The 11,929-nt window shown below is 35.5% G+C and overlaps 1 non-coding gene across 1 annotated transcript; it reads right to left on the bottom strand.

Annotated features, from left to right (window-relative positions):
- Window positions 1–867: 867 nt before the first annotated feature.
- Window positions 868–974, bottom strand: LOC121225865 (small nucleolar RNA R71). The gene has a single exon (XR_005923769.1). It is a non-coding gene; the product is annotated as a small nucleolar RNA R71 (small nucleolar RNA).
- Window positions 975–11,929: the final 10,955 nt, after the last annotated feature.

Raw genomic sequence — 11,929 nt, 5'->3', positions numbered from 1 at the left:
TCTTTTGAAATTGTGCATTGGAACTTTTATTTTATTTTTTATTTATTTTACTTAGTTAAAATCCTAGTTTTTAATCACCTCTTCAAATCAAAATATTTTTCTTCACCACAGTGATTTTAAAATTGCATTCATAAATAATTCCTTTCACAGTCCCTGTGGGTTGTGTACACTTGCACATTTCCGTAGTTCCAAGTTTTTGGCATCGTTGCCGGGGACTGTTTTAAAATGTCATTATTTCTGAATTTGTTAATTTTGCATTTTGGTTTATTTTTCTGTTCAATTTTAGCTTAATTAATTTTTCCTGTGTTTATTTCAAGTGTTTATGAGTATTGATCGAATCATCGTTTACTCCCTGTAGACCCTAAGATTGAAAGAACTTTTTGATAGTGAAGAAGACAAGCAAGTTAAAGAAGGACTGAAGAGATAAACTTCGAAAATCTAAATCAAGAAATCAGAGCAAATCCTTCTCAATATCCTATCCTTATTGCTGATGATAGGGATAGAGCTATAAGATAGTATGACATTCCGGTATTTCATGATTTTAATCCAGGTATTAGGAAACCTGAAATCGAGGCACAATGGTTCGAGTTGAAGCCAGTCATGTTCCAGATGCTTCAAACAGTGGGCTAATTCAGTGGAATGCCTACCGAAGATCCTCACCTACACTTAAAACTATTCATGGAGGTGAGCGATTCTTTCAAGTTAGCTAGAGTACCCGAAGATGCACTACGATTGAAATTGTTTCCATATTTGCTAAGGGACAGTGCTCGAGCCTGGTTAAACTCATTGCCACCAAATTCAATTTCCACATGGCAAGAGTTAGCAGAAGGATTCCTCATGAAGTATTTCCCGCCTAGCAAGAATGTTAAGTTGAGGAATACGATCACTGCTTTCCCACAAGTGGATGATGAGTCCTTGTATGAGGAATGGTAAAGATACAAAGAATTATTACAAAAATTCCCTCATCATAGAATCCCACATTACATCCAACTTGAGACTTTTTATAATGGTCTCAATGCTCACACGAGGATGGTTGTGGATGCTTCTGCTAATGGTGCTCTCTTTTCTAAGTCTTATAATGAGGCTTATGAGATCAATGAGAGGATTGCCAACAATAATTATTAATGGCCAACCAATTGAGCAGCGTCAAGAAGACGAGTTGCTGGAACACATAAAGTAGACGCTCTCACTTCACTCGCATCTCAGGTATCCTCGATTTCCTTAATGCTTAAAAATTTTACCACTAATAGGTTCAATAATTTTACAGCACAGCCACCGAATCAATTATAAAATGTAGCCTATGTCTATTGTTGGGAAGGGCATATGTTTGAAGAATGTCCATCAAACCTAAATTCCATGTATTACATGGGTAACCAGAACCAAAACCGAGGAAGAAAAGGACTGCAATCCAATTCCTATAACCCGTCATGGCGAAACCACCCTAATTTCTCCTGGAGTAACCAAGGGGTTGGATCCAGTAACACATACGCCCAACCTAGACCAACCCAACCACCTAGTTTTACCCAAAAATTTCAGAAACAACCTCAAGTTGAACTATCCAATGGCTTGGATAACTTGTTGAAGGCACACATAGCCAAGAATGGTGCCTTAATCCAAAGCCAAGCAACAACATTGAAAAACCTGGAAAACCAAATGGGCCAGCTTGCAACTAAACTCAGAAACTAACCACAAGGTGCTTTACCTAGTGATATAGAGAATCTGAGGAATCTTGGGAAGGAGCATTTTAAAGTATTGACATTGAGGAGCAGAAAGACATTGAGGTCCTACATCGTTAAAGTTAAAGAAGAGCCAGCTGATGCTCAAGACTCAGAAAAAGTTCAATCGAGTGTTGGAATTTCAATTTCACCGAAACCTGAATTTGTAAAATCTAATAAGGTAACTTCTGAACTAGCTAATTTTGATAAACTAACAACTTCGTTAGATGCAGAATTGCTACAGAGGGCGAATCAACCAGTTCCAGTAAAGAAGCCTCGACAACCCTACCCTCAAAGATTTCAGACGCAGAAGCAGGAAGTTCAATTCAAGAAGTTACTAGACGTACTCAAGCAACTTCATATCAACATTTCGTTGGTTGAAGCACTTGAATAAATTTCGAACTACGTTAAATTCATGAAGGATATTCTGTCAGAAAAATGAAGACTTGGAGAATTTGAGATGGTAGCCATAATAAAGTAATGTAGTGCATATCTTGAAGACAAACTACCCCCAAAGTTGGCGGATCCTAGATGTTTTACCATACCTTACAACATTGGAGAAATATATTATGGTAAAGCACTATGTAATTTGGGTGCGAGTATCAACTTGATGCCTATGTCAATATTTGGAAAGTTGGGGATATGTGAAGTTAGACCTACTACTGTTACACTTTAATTAGAAGATCGATCCTTAGCACATCCAGAAGGAAAATTCGAGGATGTATTGGTACGTGTAGACAAATTTATTTTTCCTAGTAACTTTGTTATTCTAGGCTTTGAAGTATACAAAGAAGTGACAATCATCCTAGGAAGGTCTTTCCTAGTAACTGGAAGGACCCTTATTGATGTGCAAAAGGGTGAGCTTACTGTGCGTGTTCAGGACGATCAGGTAACATTTAATGTTTTTAAGTCTATGTGATTTTCTGACACAATTGATGATTGTTTTATAGTGTCCGATGTAGAGGAATTAATCATGGAAAACGAACTCAATTATGTTGAGGACCCATTGGAACAAATTTTGACATCAGACCCTCCAGGTGATGAAGAGGAGGATGAATACTTAGCTTTGCTAGAAGCTAATCAAAGGGGATTTAATCTGCAATCTCGCTTTGAATCTTTGGAGTTAGAGAATAGGGATTATGTCCAATCAAAATCATCAATCAAGGAGCCACTTAAATTAGAACTCAAGGTACTTTCTTCACATTTGAAATATGTTTATTTAGGTAAATCTTCTACTTTGTGTGTGAGTGTTTCAGGGAAATTAACCATTGAGCAAGAAGAGAAACTCATCCTAGTAGTGAAACAATTCAACAAAGCTATCGGATGGATTATAGCCGATATTCGTGACATTAGTCCATCTGTATGCATGCAGAAGATCATCTTGGAAGATGGCAAGAAAGGGACGATTGATGGATAACGAAAACTGAACCTCATCATGAAGGGTGTGGTAAAAAAGAAATCATCAAATGGTTAGATACGGGTATACTTTACCCCATCTCAGACAATTCGTGGGTAAGTCTAGTCTAGTGTGTGCCAAAGAAAGAAGGTATTACGATCGTAGAAAATGAAAATAATGAGTTGATACCGACTAGAATGGTTACAGGATGGAGAATTTGCATCGATTACCAGAAGCTGAACAAGGCGACTAGGAAAGATCACTTTCCTTTGCAGTTTTTGGACCAGATGCTGGATAGACTCGCGGGGCGAGACTATTACTGTTTTCTCGATGGATACTCAGGGTATAATTAGATTCCAGTAGCACCAGAAGATCAACTCAATACAACATTCACATGCCCTACGATACATTTGCATTTAGACGCATGCCATTTGGTTTATGTAATGCACTTACTACATTTCAAAGATGTATGATGTCTATTTTTACTGACATGGTTGAGAAATACTTGGAAATCTTTATGGATGATTCTTTAGTATTCTGAGATACATATGATGATTGCCTAGCCAATCTAGCTAAGGTACTAAGGTGATGCAAGGAAACAAACCTCGTACTCAATTGGGAAAAGTGTCATTTCATTGTACGAGAAGGTATTGTTCTAGGGCATCGCATAACATGATATGGAATCGAGGTAGATAAAGTGAAGGTAGACGTTATTGAGAAACTCCCACCTCCATCATTTGTAAAGAGTGTTAGGAGCTTTTTGGGACACACTGGTTTCTATCGAAGATTTATCAAGGACTTCTCTGAAATTGCTAAACCCTTATGCAAATTATTGGAGAAGGACACGACATTCAAATTTGATGAGAAGTGCTTAAAAGCTTTCCAGATTGGGGTCACAAGAAGGGAATAATCCACTTATACCCATTCAGGAGACATTTCTAGATGAACACATAATGAAGGTAAATCATGTCCATAATACCCCTTGGTTTGCTGATATTGCTAACTATTTAGCTTGTGGTTTGATGTTGATTGATAAGACGTATCATGAAAAGAAAAAGTTTCTTCACAATATGAAGTACTATTTCTAGGAAGAACCATACTTGTTTAAAAAATGAGCAGATGAAATGATCAGGAGATGCGTGGCAGAAAATCAAGTACATAAGATTCTATATCATTGCCACTCAGCTCCGAGTAGGGGACACTTCAGAGGTACATGTACTGCGGCCAAGATATTACAAGTTGAATTCTTTTGTCCTACGCTATTGAAAGACGTGTATGCCTACGTAAAGAGCTGTGATCGATGTCAAAGGGTTGGAAACATCACCAATAGAAATAAGATGCTCTGAACAAACATCATTAAGGTAGAATTATTCGATGTTTGGGGTATTAACTTTCTTAACCCTTTCCCTCTAGCTTTTGGTCACAAGTACATATTGGTAGCAATAGACTATATCTAAGTGGGTTGAGGCTGAGGCATATTCAACGAACGATGCTAAGGTTGCGATGAAGTTTTTGTAGAAGCATATGTTCACAAGCTTTGGAATCCCAAGAGCTATCATCAGTGATGAAGGGTCCCATTTTGTGAACAAATGGTTGAAATGATTACTCGACAAACATGGAGTAAAGAAAAAGGCTGTTATAGCTTACCATCCGCGGACTAATGGGAAAGCTGAACTGGCAAACAAAGAGATCAAAGGCATACTCGAGAAGGTAGTTTTCCCAAACTGACGAGATTGGTCCAAAAGATTAGACGATGCTTTTTGGGCCTACAGGATAGCGTACAAGACCCCTTTAGGGATGTCACCCTATAGGTTGGTCTTTGGGAAAGCTTGTCATCTGCCCTTAGAGTTAGAGCACAAAGCTTACTGGGCTCTCCAACAACTCAACTTGGATCTTAAGCTTGATAAAAAGAAATGGATGCTTAAACTCAATGAGTTAGAAGAATTTCGAATGTTCTCATACAAGAATGTTAAATTACTCAAGGAAAGACTTAAGAGATGGCATGACAAGCACATTCGAGTTCGAGAATTTGAAGTAGGTTAGCAAGTCTTGTTATTTAATTCCAGATTAAGGTTCTTTCTAGGTGAGCTAAAATCTCGTTGGTCCGGTCCATTTACAATTCACCAAGTTTATCCATACGGAGTTGTCGAACTTCAAAGTAAGGGAGGTAATTTTCGAGTCAATGCTCAGTGCTTAAAACATTACTGAGGAGATAAAATTGAACAGGATCAAATCTCATTCATTTTATTAGATATTTAATTTTTCTTTTCTTTTCTTTTTAACTAAATGATTTAGGGTATATTTTTGGGATTAGTATGTTTCAATAAATCTTATCTAGGAGATTAGAACTTAAGCGGGACTGCTTGTGACCCCTCCAATTTTTCTTGGGAATTGATTTTAACATAATCTTCCACGAAATTATTCCCTAAATGATAAAATAAATTTTTAGATTTTCAAATAAAATGGTCAATTTTGATCCAAGTTTTAATTGGAACTCAATTTCAAATTTTCTTTAAGTCTAGGTACTTAATTGAACTATTTTCAAAATTTAGTTGCCCTTTTTGTAAATATTAAAAATTAGATGTCTCTTTTTGTAAATATTTTCAAAGGCATCTAGAATAAATGTTTTTAATTTGATTTAATAAACATGATGATAATAACTAGTATATAATTATATTTATTATCATATATATTAATTATTATCCACCTTGCATAAAATTAGGATTAGTTTAAATTTGATTATATTTTATAGTTTTTCAATAAATTAATAGCAAATAATAATTTAATATGGATTATATTAATTATTAATTTTTGTTGCTACTACCGCACTCACCTGCCTTCTACATCATTCATCACTCATCAAACCAACCTTCATTCACCCGTTCCACCATTAATCCTAGCATCCAAAACCACCACAAGCAGCACCACCCAAAAGCCCCATTCAGTCAGCAGCCCACGTAGTTGGCGCACTTGGCCAGCAACTTACCCCGCATGTGTCGTCCCTAGCTCCAGCCCGTGCACCAGTCCTACTGCTCGCTTGACAGTGTTGCCTGCCTACTGCCCACGCATCTGCTCACACCAAGGTGCGCTGCTGTCATACCTTCCTTGTGTCGTGCGCACCCTTGCACAACACTTCCACCCCACATTTAGCCAATAACCCTTCAACTGTCCCTAAATTGACCTCTTTTATTTATATTTATTTTCATTGAGTTCTTAATTTTTATATAAAGGTGGTAAGACAAATTTTCTTTTAAATTTCAATTTTATTTAATTATTTAATTTTTCAATTTATTGAATTAATATTTTATACTAATTAAATTTTTGAGAAAATATTTGTTATTCTTCCTCGATGAGAAATATTGAGTCTGAAAATCAAAAAGAAATTCTTGAGGAATTTACAATTCCAGGTTCTAAGTGGACTATGTCAAAGCAGGGAATTCACACTTGTTACAGAGAATATTTGACACCACTAGCGAAGGTATAGTTCTATTTCATTCGATTCAGCCTTATGCCTATTTCACATGGGACTACAATTTCATTAGAGTGAATGGTATTATCATACTCGACTTTAACTGGAAAGACCATTGATGCGATAAAAATCATCTTAAGAGAAATGCAGAATTGTGCCGTTAGACGTTCTGGCCTAGCTTACTTTCCCTTTACGATAACAATTTTATGCATGAAAGCTAAAATTCTTGCAAACGTAGAGAAGGGAAGTTATAGCCAGGGCACAATCACAGATTGGGACCTCTACCGAATAATCAGAGATTCTATTCTCCAGCAACTAGTTGAGGAGAGAGAGGATACTGAAGAAGAAGACCCCACAGAGATCGAACCAATGCAGTCAGTTGAAATCCCTGATAAAGCAAAACCAATAGAACCAGTAACCGAACTTGACGTTGCAATTTTAATGTTTAGGACTCAATCACCTCTCCTAGATCTTCAAAATGAGCGATCAAAGTTTATGGATATAATGCAACATATGCAGTGGCAACAACAAGCTTACTGGGGATATTCAAAAATACGGGATGACTCAATAAGAAACACTCTTACGAAAATATTCAATAACCCATTTATTTTTGTGCCTAAGTTTCCAGATTTCATATTTGAACCATGGAGTCCACTATCGAAGAGGGAGAGAAGCAATTCATGCAAAAACAAAAACGATCGAGCAAAAGATGAGTCGAATTCAGAGGGATCTGTAAATAAATAAAAATGGGGGATCTTGACTTTATTTTATTTTCATTATTAGGTTATTTACTATTTTAGGGTTAGGTTTTATTAGAAATTTTTATTTTTCTCATAATAAAACAAGAGGTAGAAATCATAAATAAAAATGAGCAAGTTGTAAAGTATAAAGTGTAGCAATAGATATATACATGTCTAGGATTGGATCTAGAGAGAGCTTGGTACTTAAGTAGTCAAATTAACTCACCTCCCCTTTTCTAGAATCCTACCTGGTGTATAGTATCTATTCACTGTTAACAATGAGGACATTGTTCATCTTAAGTAGGGGGACCGAAAAATTGAAATTATTTTCTCTTAGAATAAAATTTTATTTTAGTTAAGATTAGGTTATTTTTTGTTAAAAAATTTAAAATTTTGTTAAGTATGCTAAACTTTGGTATAAATAAAGTTTGATTATTTCAATAATTGATATGTTAGCTAAATTTTGACATAAATGTATTTTTTCATAAAGCATGAAAATCATACCATAAAATTTTTAGTTTCCTTAAGAAAGTTAGTCATGCATGAAAGTTTAAGTCTCTAGAATTGACTTAGTAGTTTCTTGAGGCGAAATCCTAGGAAGCATGGAATGTTGAAAATGATTTAGGCAACTTTTTTTTGGATCATTTGAGCATTTCAAGCCAACCTTGATGAATTTTTATCCTTTGAAACCCAACTTAGAGACTATATGGCCTAATTTTATTTGAACCTTTACAATATTTAGCCATCACTTTTCTCTTAATTATCTTTAAAATGTCACCAAAACTAGACTCAGTACTATTCAGAACATTCTTTGAAAATATGTTTGGGGGAGTTGAAAAGAAGTATCAGATGCTCAAAAAATTGTAGTACATACAACAAAATGCTCGTGAAAAAAATAAAGAAGAGTATACTACTTGAAAGAAAATAGATGTATAAAAGAGCATGTGAAAGCAAAATAAGTTGGTGTATTGAAGGTAAATATTTCAAAGGTCCGATTCAAGCTGAGTCCAGGGTTTTTTAGCCTAAATTTATATATCTTTTACCTACCCTTAGCCTAGCCATGTTACAACCGATTTAAAAGACCTATTGATTCAAGTTTTCTATGCTACCTACATTAGTGGAGAGGAATTGCTATGTTCAACATATGAAGACATAAGTTAAACTTAATGATTGTAACTTAATCTTGAATAAAGGAATAAAATCAAATTGGTAGGGATTTAACATGTCTTTATTAGGAAGCATTTAGTATATTTTTGCTATCATAAGAACAATTGAGATTAATTTGAATGATATGTATACTTAAGTAGCATAAATCTCAAAATTCTTATTATTGAGCATAAGTATACTAAAATCATAATTCTGGGAAGAACGTCGTTTTCAAGGAACTTTTCAAAGGTGTTTTTGTGATTCTAGATTTTGAAGAAGATTGTGAGATATCGATCTTATTAGGAAGACATTTTCTAGCCACTTCTAGGTCTACCATTGATTTAGGAAAAATGAGTTGACCATGAAAATCAATGGTGAGACTTAAATAATTAAATATGGTCATCAACCAAACGAGGAAAATAGAAGGAAGTTAGAACAACACTGCAAAGAATTATTTGCTTCTAACATTCCCAAGTCTAGAGATATACTTCCTTTTATGCATGCAGAATGAATAAACAACTTTAAGGAAATAGACAAGCGTGCAAAGGTAGAATGGCACGATGGACGATGGACTAATACTAACAGAATGAAAGAATCATCCAATAGTGAATTGATGATAATGTTGGATGAATCCAACAAAAAAAACTTAATTTATCTGAATTGAAGCTAAAACTTTTGCAAATTATTGTATATTTACCTAACTATTCAGTATATATTTTAAAATTCATTAACTTTGTCTTTTATAGGAACCATAGTTGTAATACCCCTAACCCATATCTGTTGCCGGACTAGGGTTATGAAGCGTTACCTAACAATCGAAACAGTATACATACATTTCATACATCATTACAACCATATTAAAATACATTCATTCAAATAAGTATCATCCCTTAATCGAGCCCTCGAGGCCCTAGAAACACCTTAGAAACAATTCGGGACCAAATTGAAAACGTTTGAAAAGTTCAAGAAAATTTAGAAAAATTTGACTGTAGGGGTCACACGGCCGTGTGGCCAAGCCGTGTGCCTCACACGGCTGAGACACATGCCCGTGTCTCAGGCCGTGTAACCTTCAAAAGAGGGACACACGACCGTGTCCCAGCCCGTGTCCTCACCCGTGTAACCCTCTAAGTAGGGTCACACAGCCAAGTCATGCACTCGTGTGCTAGGCCGTGTAATAGCCTGACTTGCATGCAATAAAACCTACAGGGGACACACAATCGTGTAACCCGGCCCTGTGTCACACAAAGCTGAGTTACACACCTGTATCTTAGGCCGTGTGGACATGAATTAGCCCAAAATCAAACCATTCTCAACACTAAATTATGCAACCACCTAAAGACCTTTAGTACATATAATCAAGGCATCAAAACATGACCAAAATCTACATGAAGTGACAATTTTAATAGTCTAAGATCATTCAACCACTATTCCATACAAGGCACCTCAAATGCAAACATTCAAACATACCTAAAAATGTATACTTTACCACATTTCAATCATACACATCTAGTTCAATACCATCTCAAAACATACCATCTCTAGGCCATATTGAAACCAATTCATCACATACCAACATTTCAAAAACTACCAAATTATGCTAGATAGTGTGACTTGAGTGCCGATTCAATCATCCACCCTTCCGAGTATCTACAAGAACATAAAATAACACAAGTAAGCTCAATGAAGCTTAGTAAGTTAGACATATTAAAACAATAAATCTTGCCGATGTAAGTACAACAATTCAAACAATAACAATTCAACCATGAAGATTTCCTATCATCTACAATCTCAACCGATAAATCATAAACGTTCAATTCAATACTCAAATATATATAGCAAATCCATCAAAATCATTAAACAAATTACATTACCGAGATTTTCACTTTGAAGAACAACTTACGGATAAGAGTACATCGTCAATCCAACCAAAATACACCAGATTCTCATCAGATCCAATCCAACTGAAACACACCAGTGCTCATGAGAGCTAGTCCCTCCAAAACACACCAATGCTCATAAGAGCTAGTCCAACCGAAACACACCAAACAAAGACTATAACACGAGAGTTTGAAACAAATGTTGAACCTCAGTTTACTCGGTAAATATATATATACATCACTCCGTAACCATCCCCACTCCAAACCTCCATAACACACCATATCTCAATTGTACTCTATCTCGCGTTTAATCCAATCCAAACATCAAATTCAATAATATTTCGCAAATAACCATTCACTATCAAAAATTGAATATATTTATTGTACCATGTTATACTATTTAATAATTCATATAGATGTTAAATTTTAAACCTTACAATCTTACCTGCACTGAATTGTAGTAGTTGTAGAAGTTTAGGGACTACTCTGTAATTTTTCCTTTTCCACAAGTATCTATGGGATCTTAATCTAAAATGTAAAATTTCTTAATTATCAGCTTACATATCACATTCCAATCCATTTTAAAATTTTATTTTTCAAATTTACACAATTGCCCCAAACTTTTACAATTTTTGCAATTTAGTCCCTTATCCCGAAAATCATCAAATTAACCAATTTTGTAACACCCCAAACCCGTCCTAGACGTTATGGTCAAATCTGGCGTGCCACATCAAAGTGTCTTTCAAAAACTAGGACTTGTTGGTAAAAATTTTTTAAGTTCATAATAACCCCTTGTTATTAATTAACAAATCAACTAGTCGAAACGTTTGTCTTGTTATCTGATATTGTTTTAATAAGTTGGACTAAAATCGTAAAAGCTTTTTTATTCCTATTTTTTAAAACTCGTGTCTTTGATAACGGTAATTATTTTAAAATTCGTCATCTCCTAATCTAGCAGTTTAAAATATTCAAGGAAAAACCCAATTAAAAATTTAAACCAACTTAAAGGCCTTTTTACAAAACTAAAACCCAATATATAAACTAAGTTAAAATAAAAGAAAATGTAACAGCAGCAGTAGTGTGGCCATCTCTGAATCCCTCGCAGCACCGAATCGTCTGTGGCTGAGGATTACCTACACAGTTAAAAGGAGATGGTGAGTTTACGAAAACTCTGTGTGTAATCCTCTACCAAACAGCCAGCACACAACATGCAGTAATAGTTTGGGCCTGAGCCCTATTCAGTAGCAGTATAGTGTGGGCCTTAGGCCAATACAATAATCAATACAATGCAGTAATGCAACCCATCCTAATCCAGCCAACCCACCACTCCGTACCACCAACACACCATGTGGAGATAAAATAGGCCCACCCATCCAACACACCAATATCGCAGCAAAGCTGCCAGTAACAGTAACGCAGAAGAGCTTCCAGTATCAGTAAAGCATCAAAGCTACCAATAACAGTATTTGTGGCAAAGCCACCAGTACAGTATACTTCCCCTATATCAGAATCCCAACACCATGCAGTATGTCATGTCATAGATCATACGTGTATGCAATATGTTACACTCAGTAAATCCAGCCAAC

This window comes from Gossypium hirsutum, chromosome D13 (assembly GCF_007990345.1).
Source record: "Gossypium hirsutum isolate 1008001.06 chromosome D13, Gossypium_hirsutum_v2.1, whole genome shotgun sequence".
NCBI lineage: Eukaryota > Viridiplantae > Streptophyta > Magnoliopsida > Malvales > Malvaceae > Gossypium > Gossypium hirsutum.
Note: the sequence above shows the minus strand (reverse complement) of the source record. Positions and strands in the feature narration are given on the sequence as shown.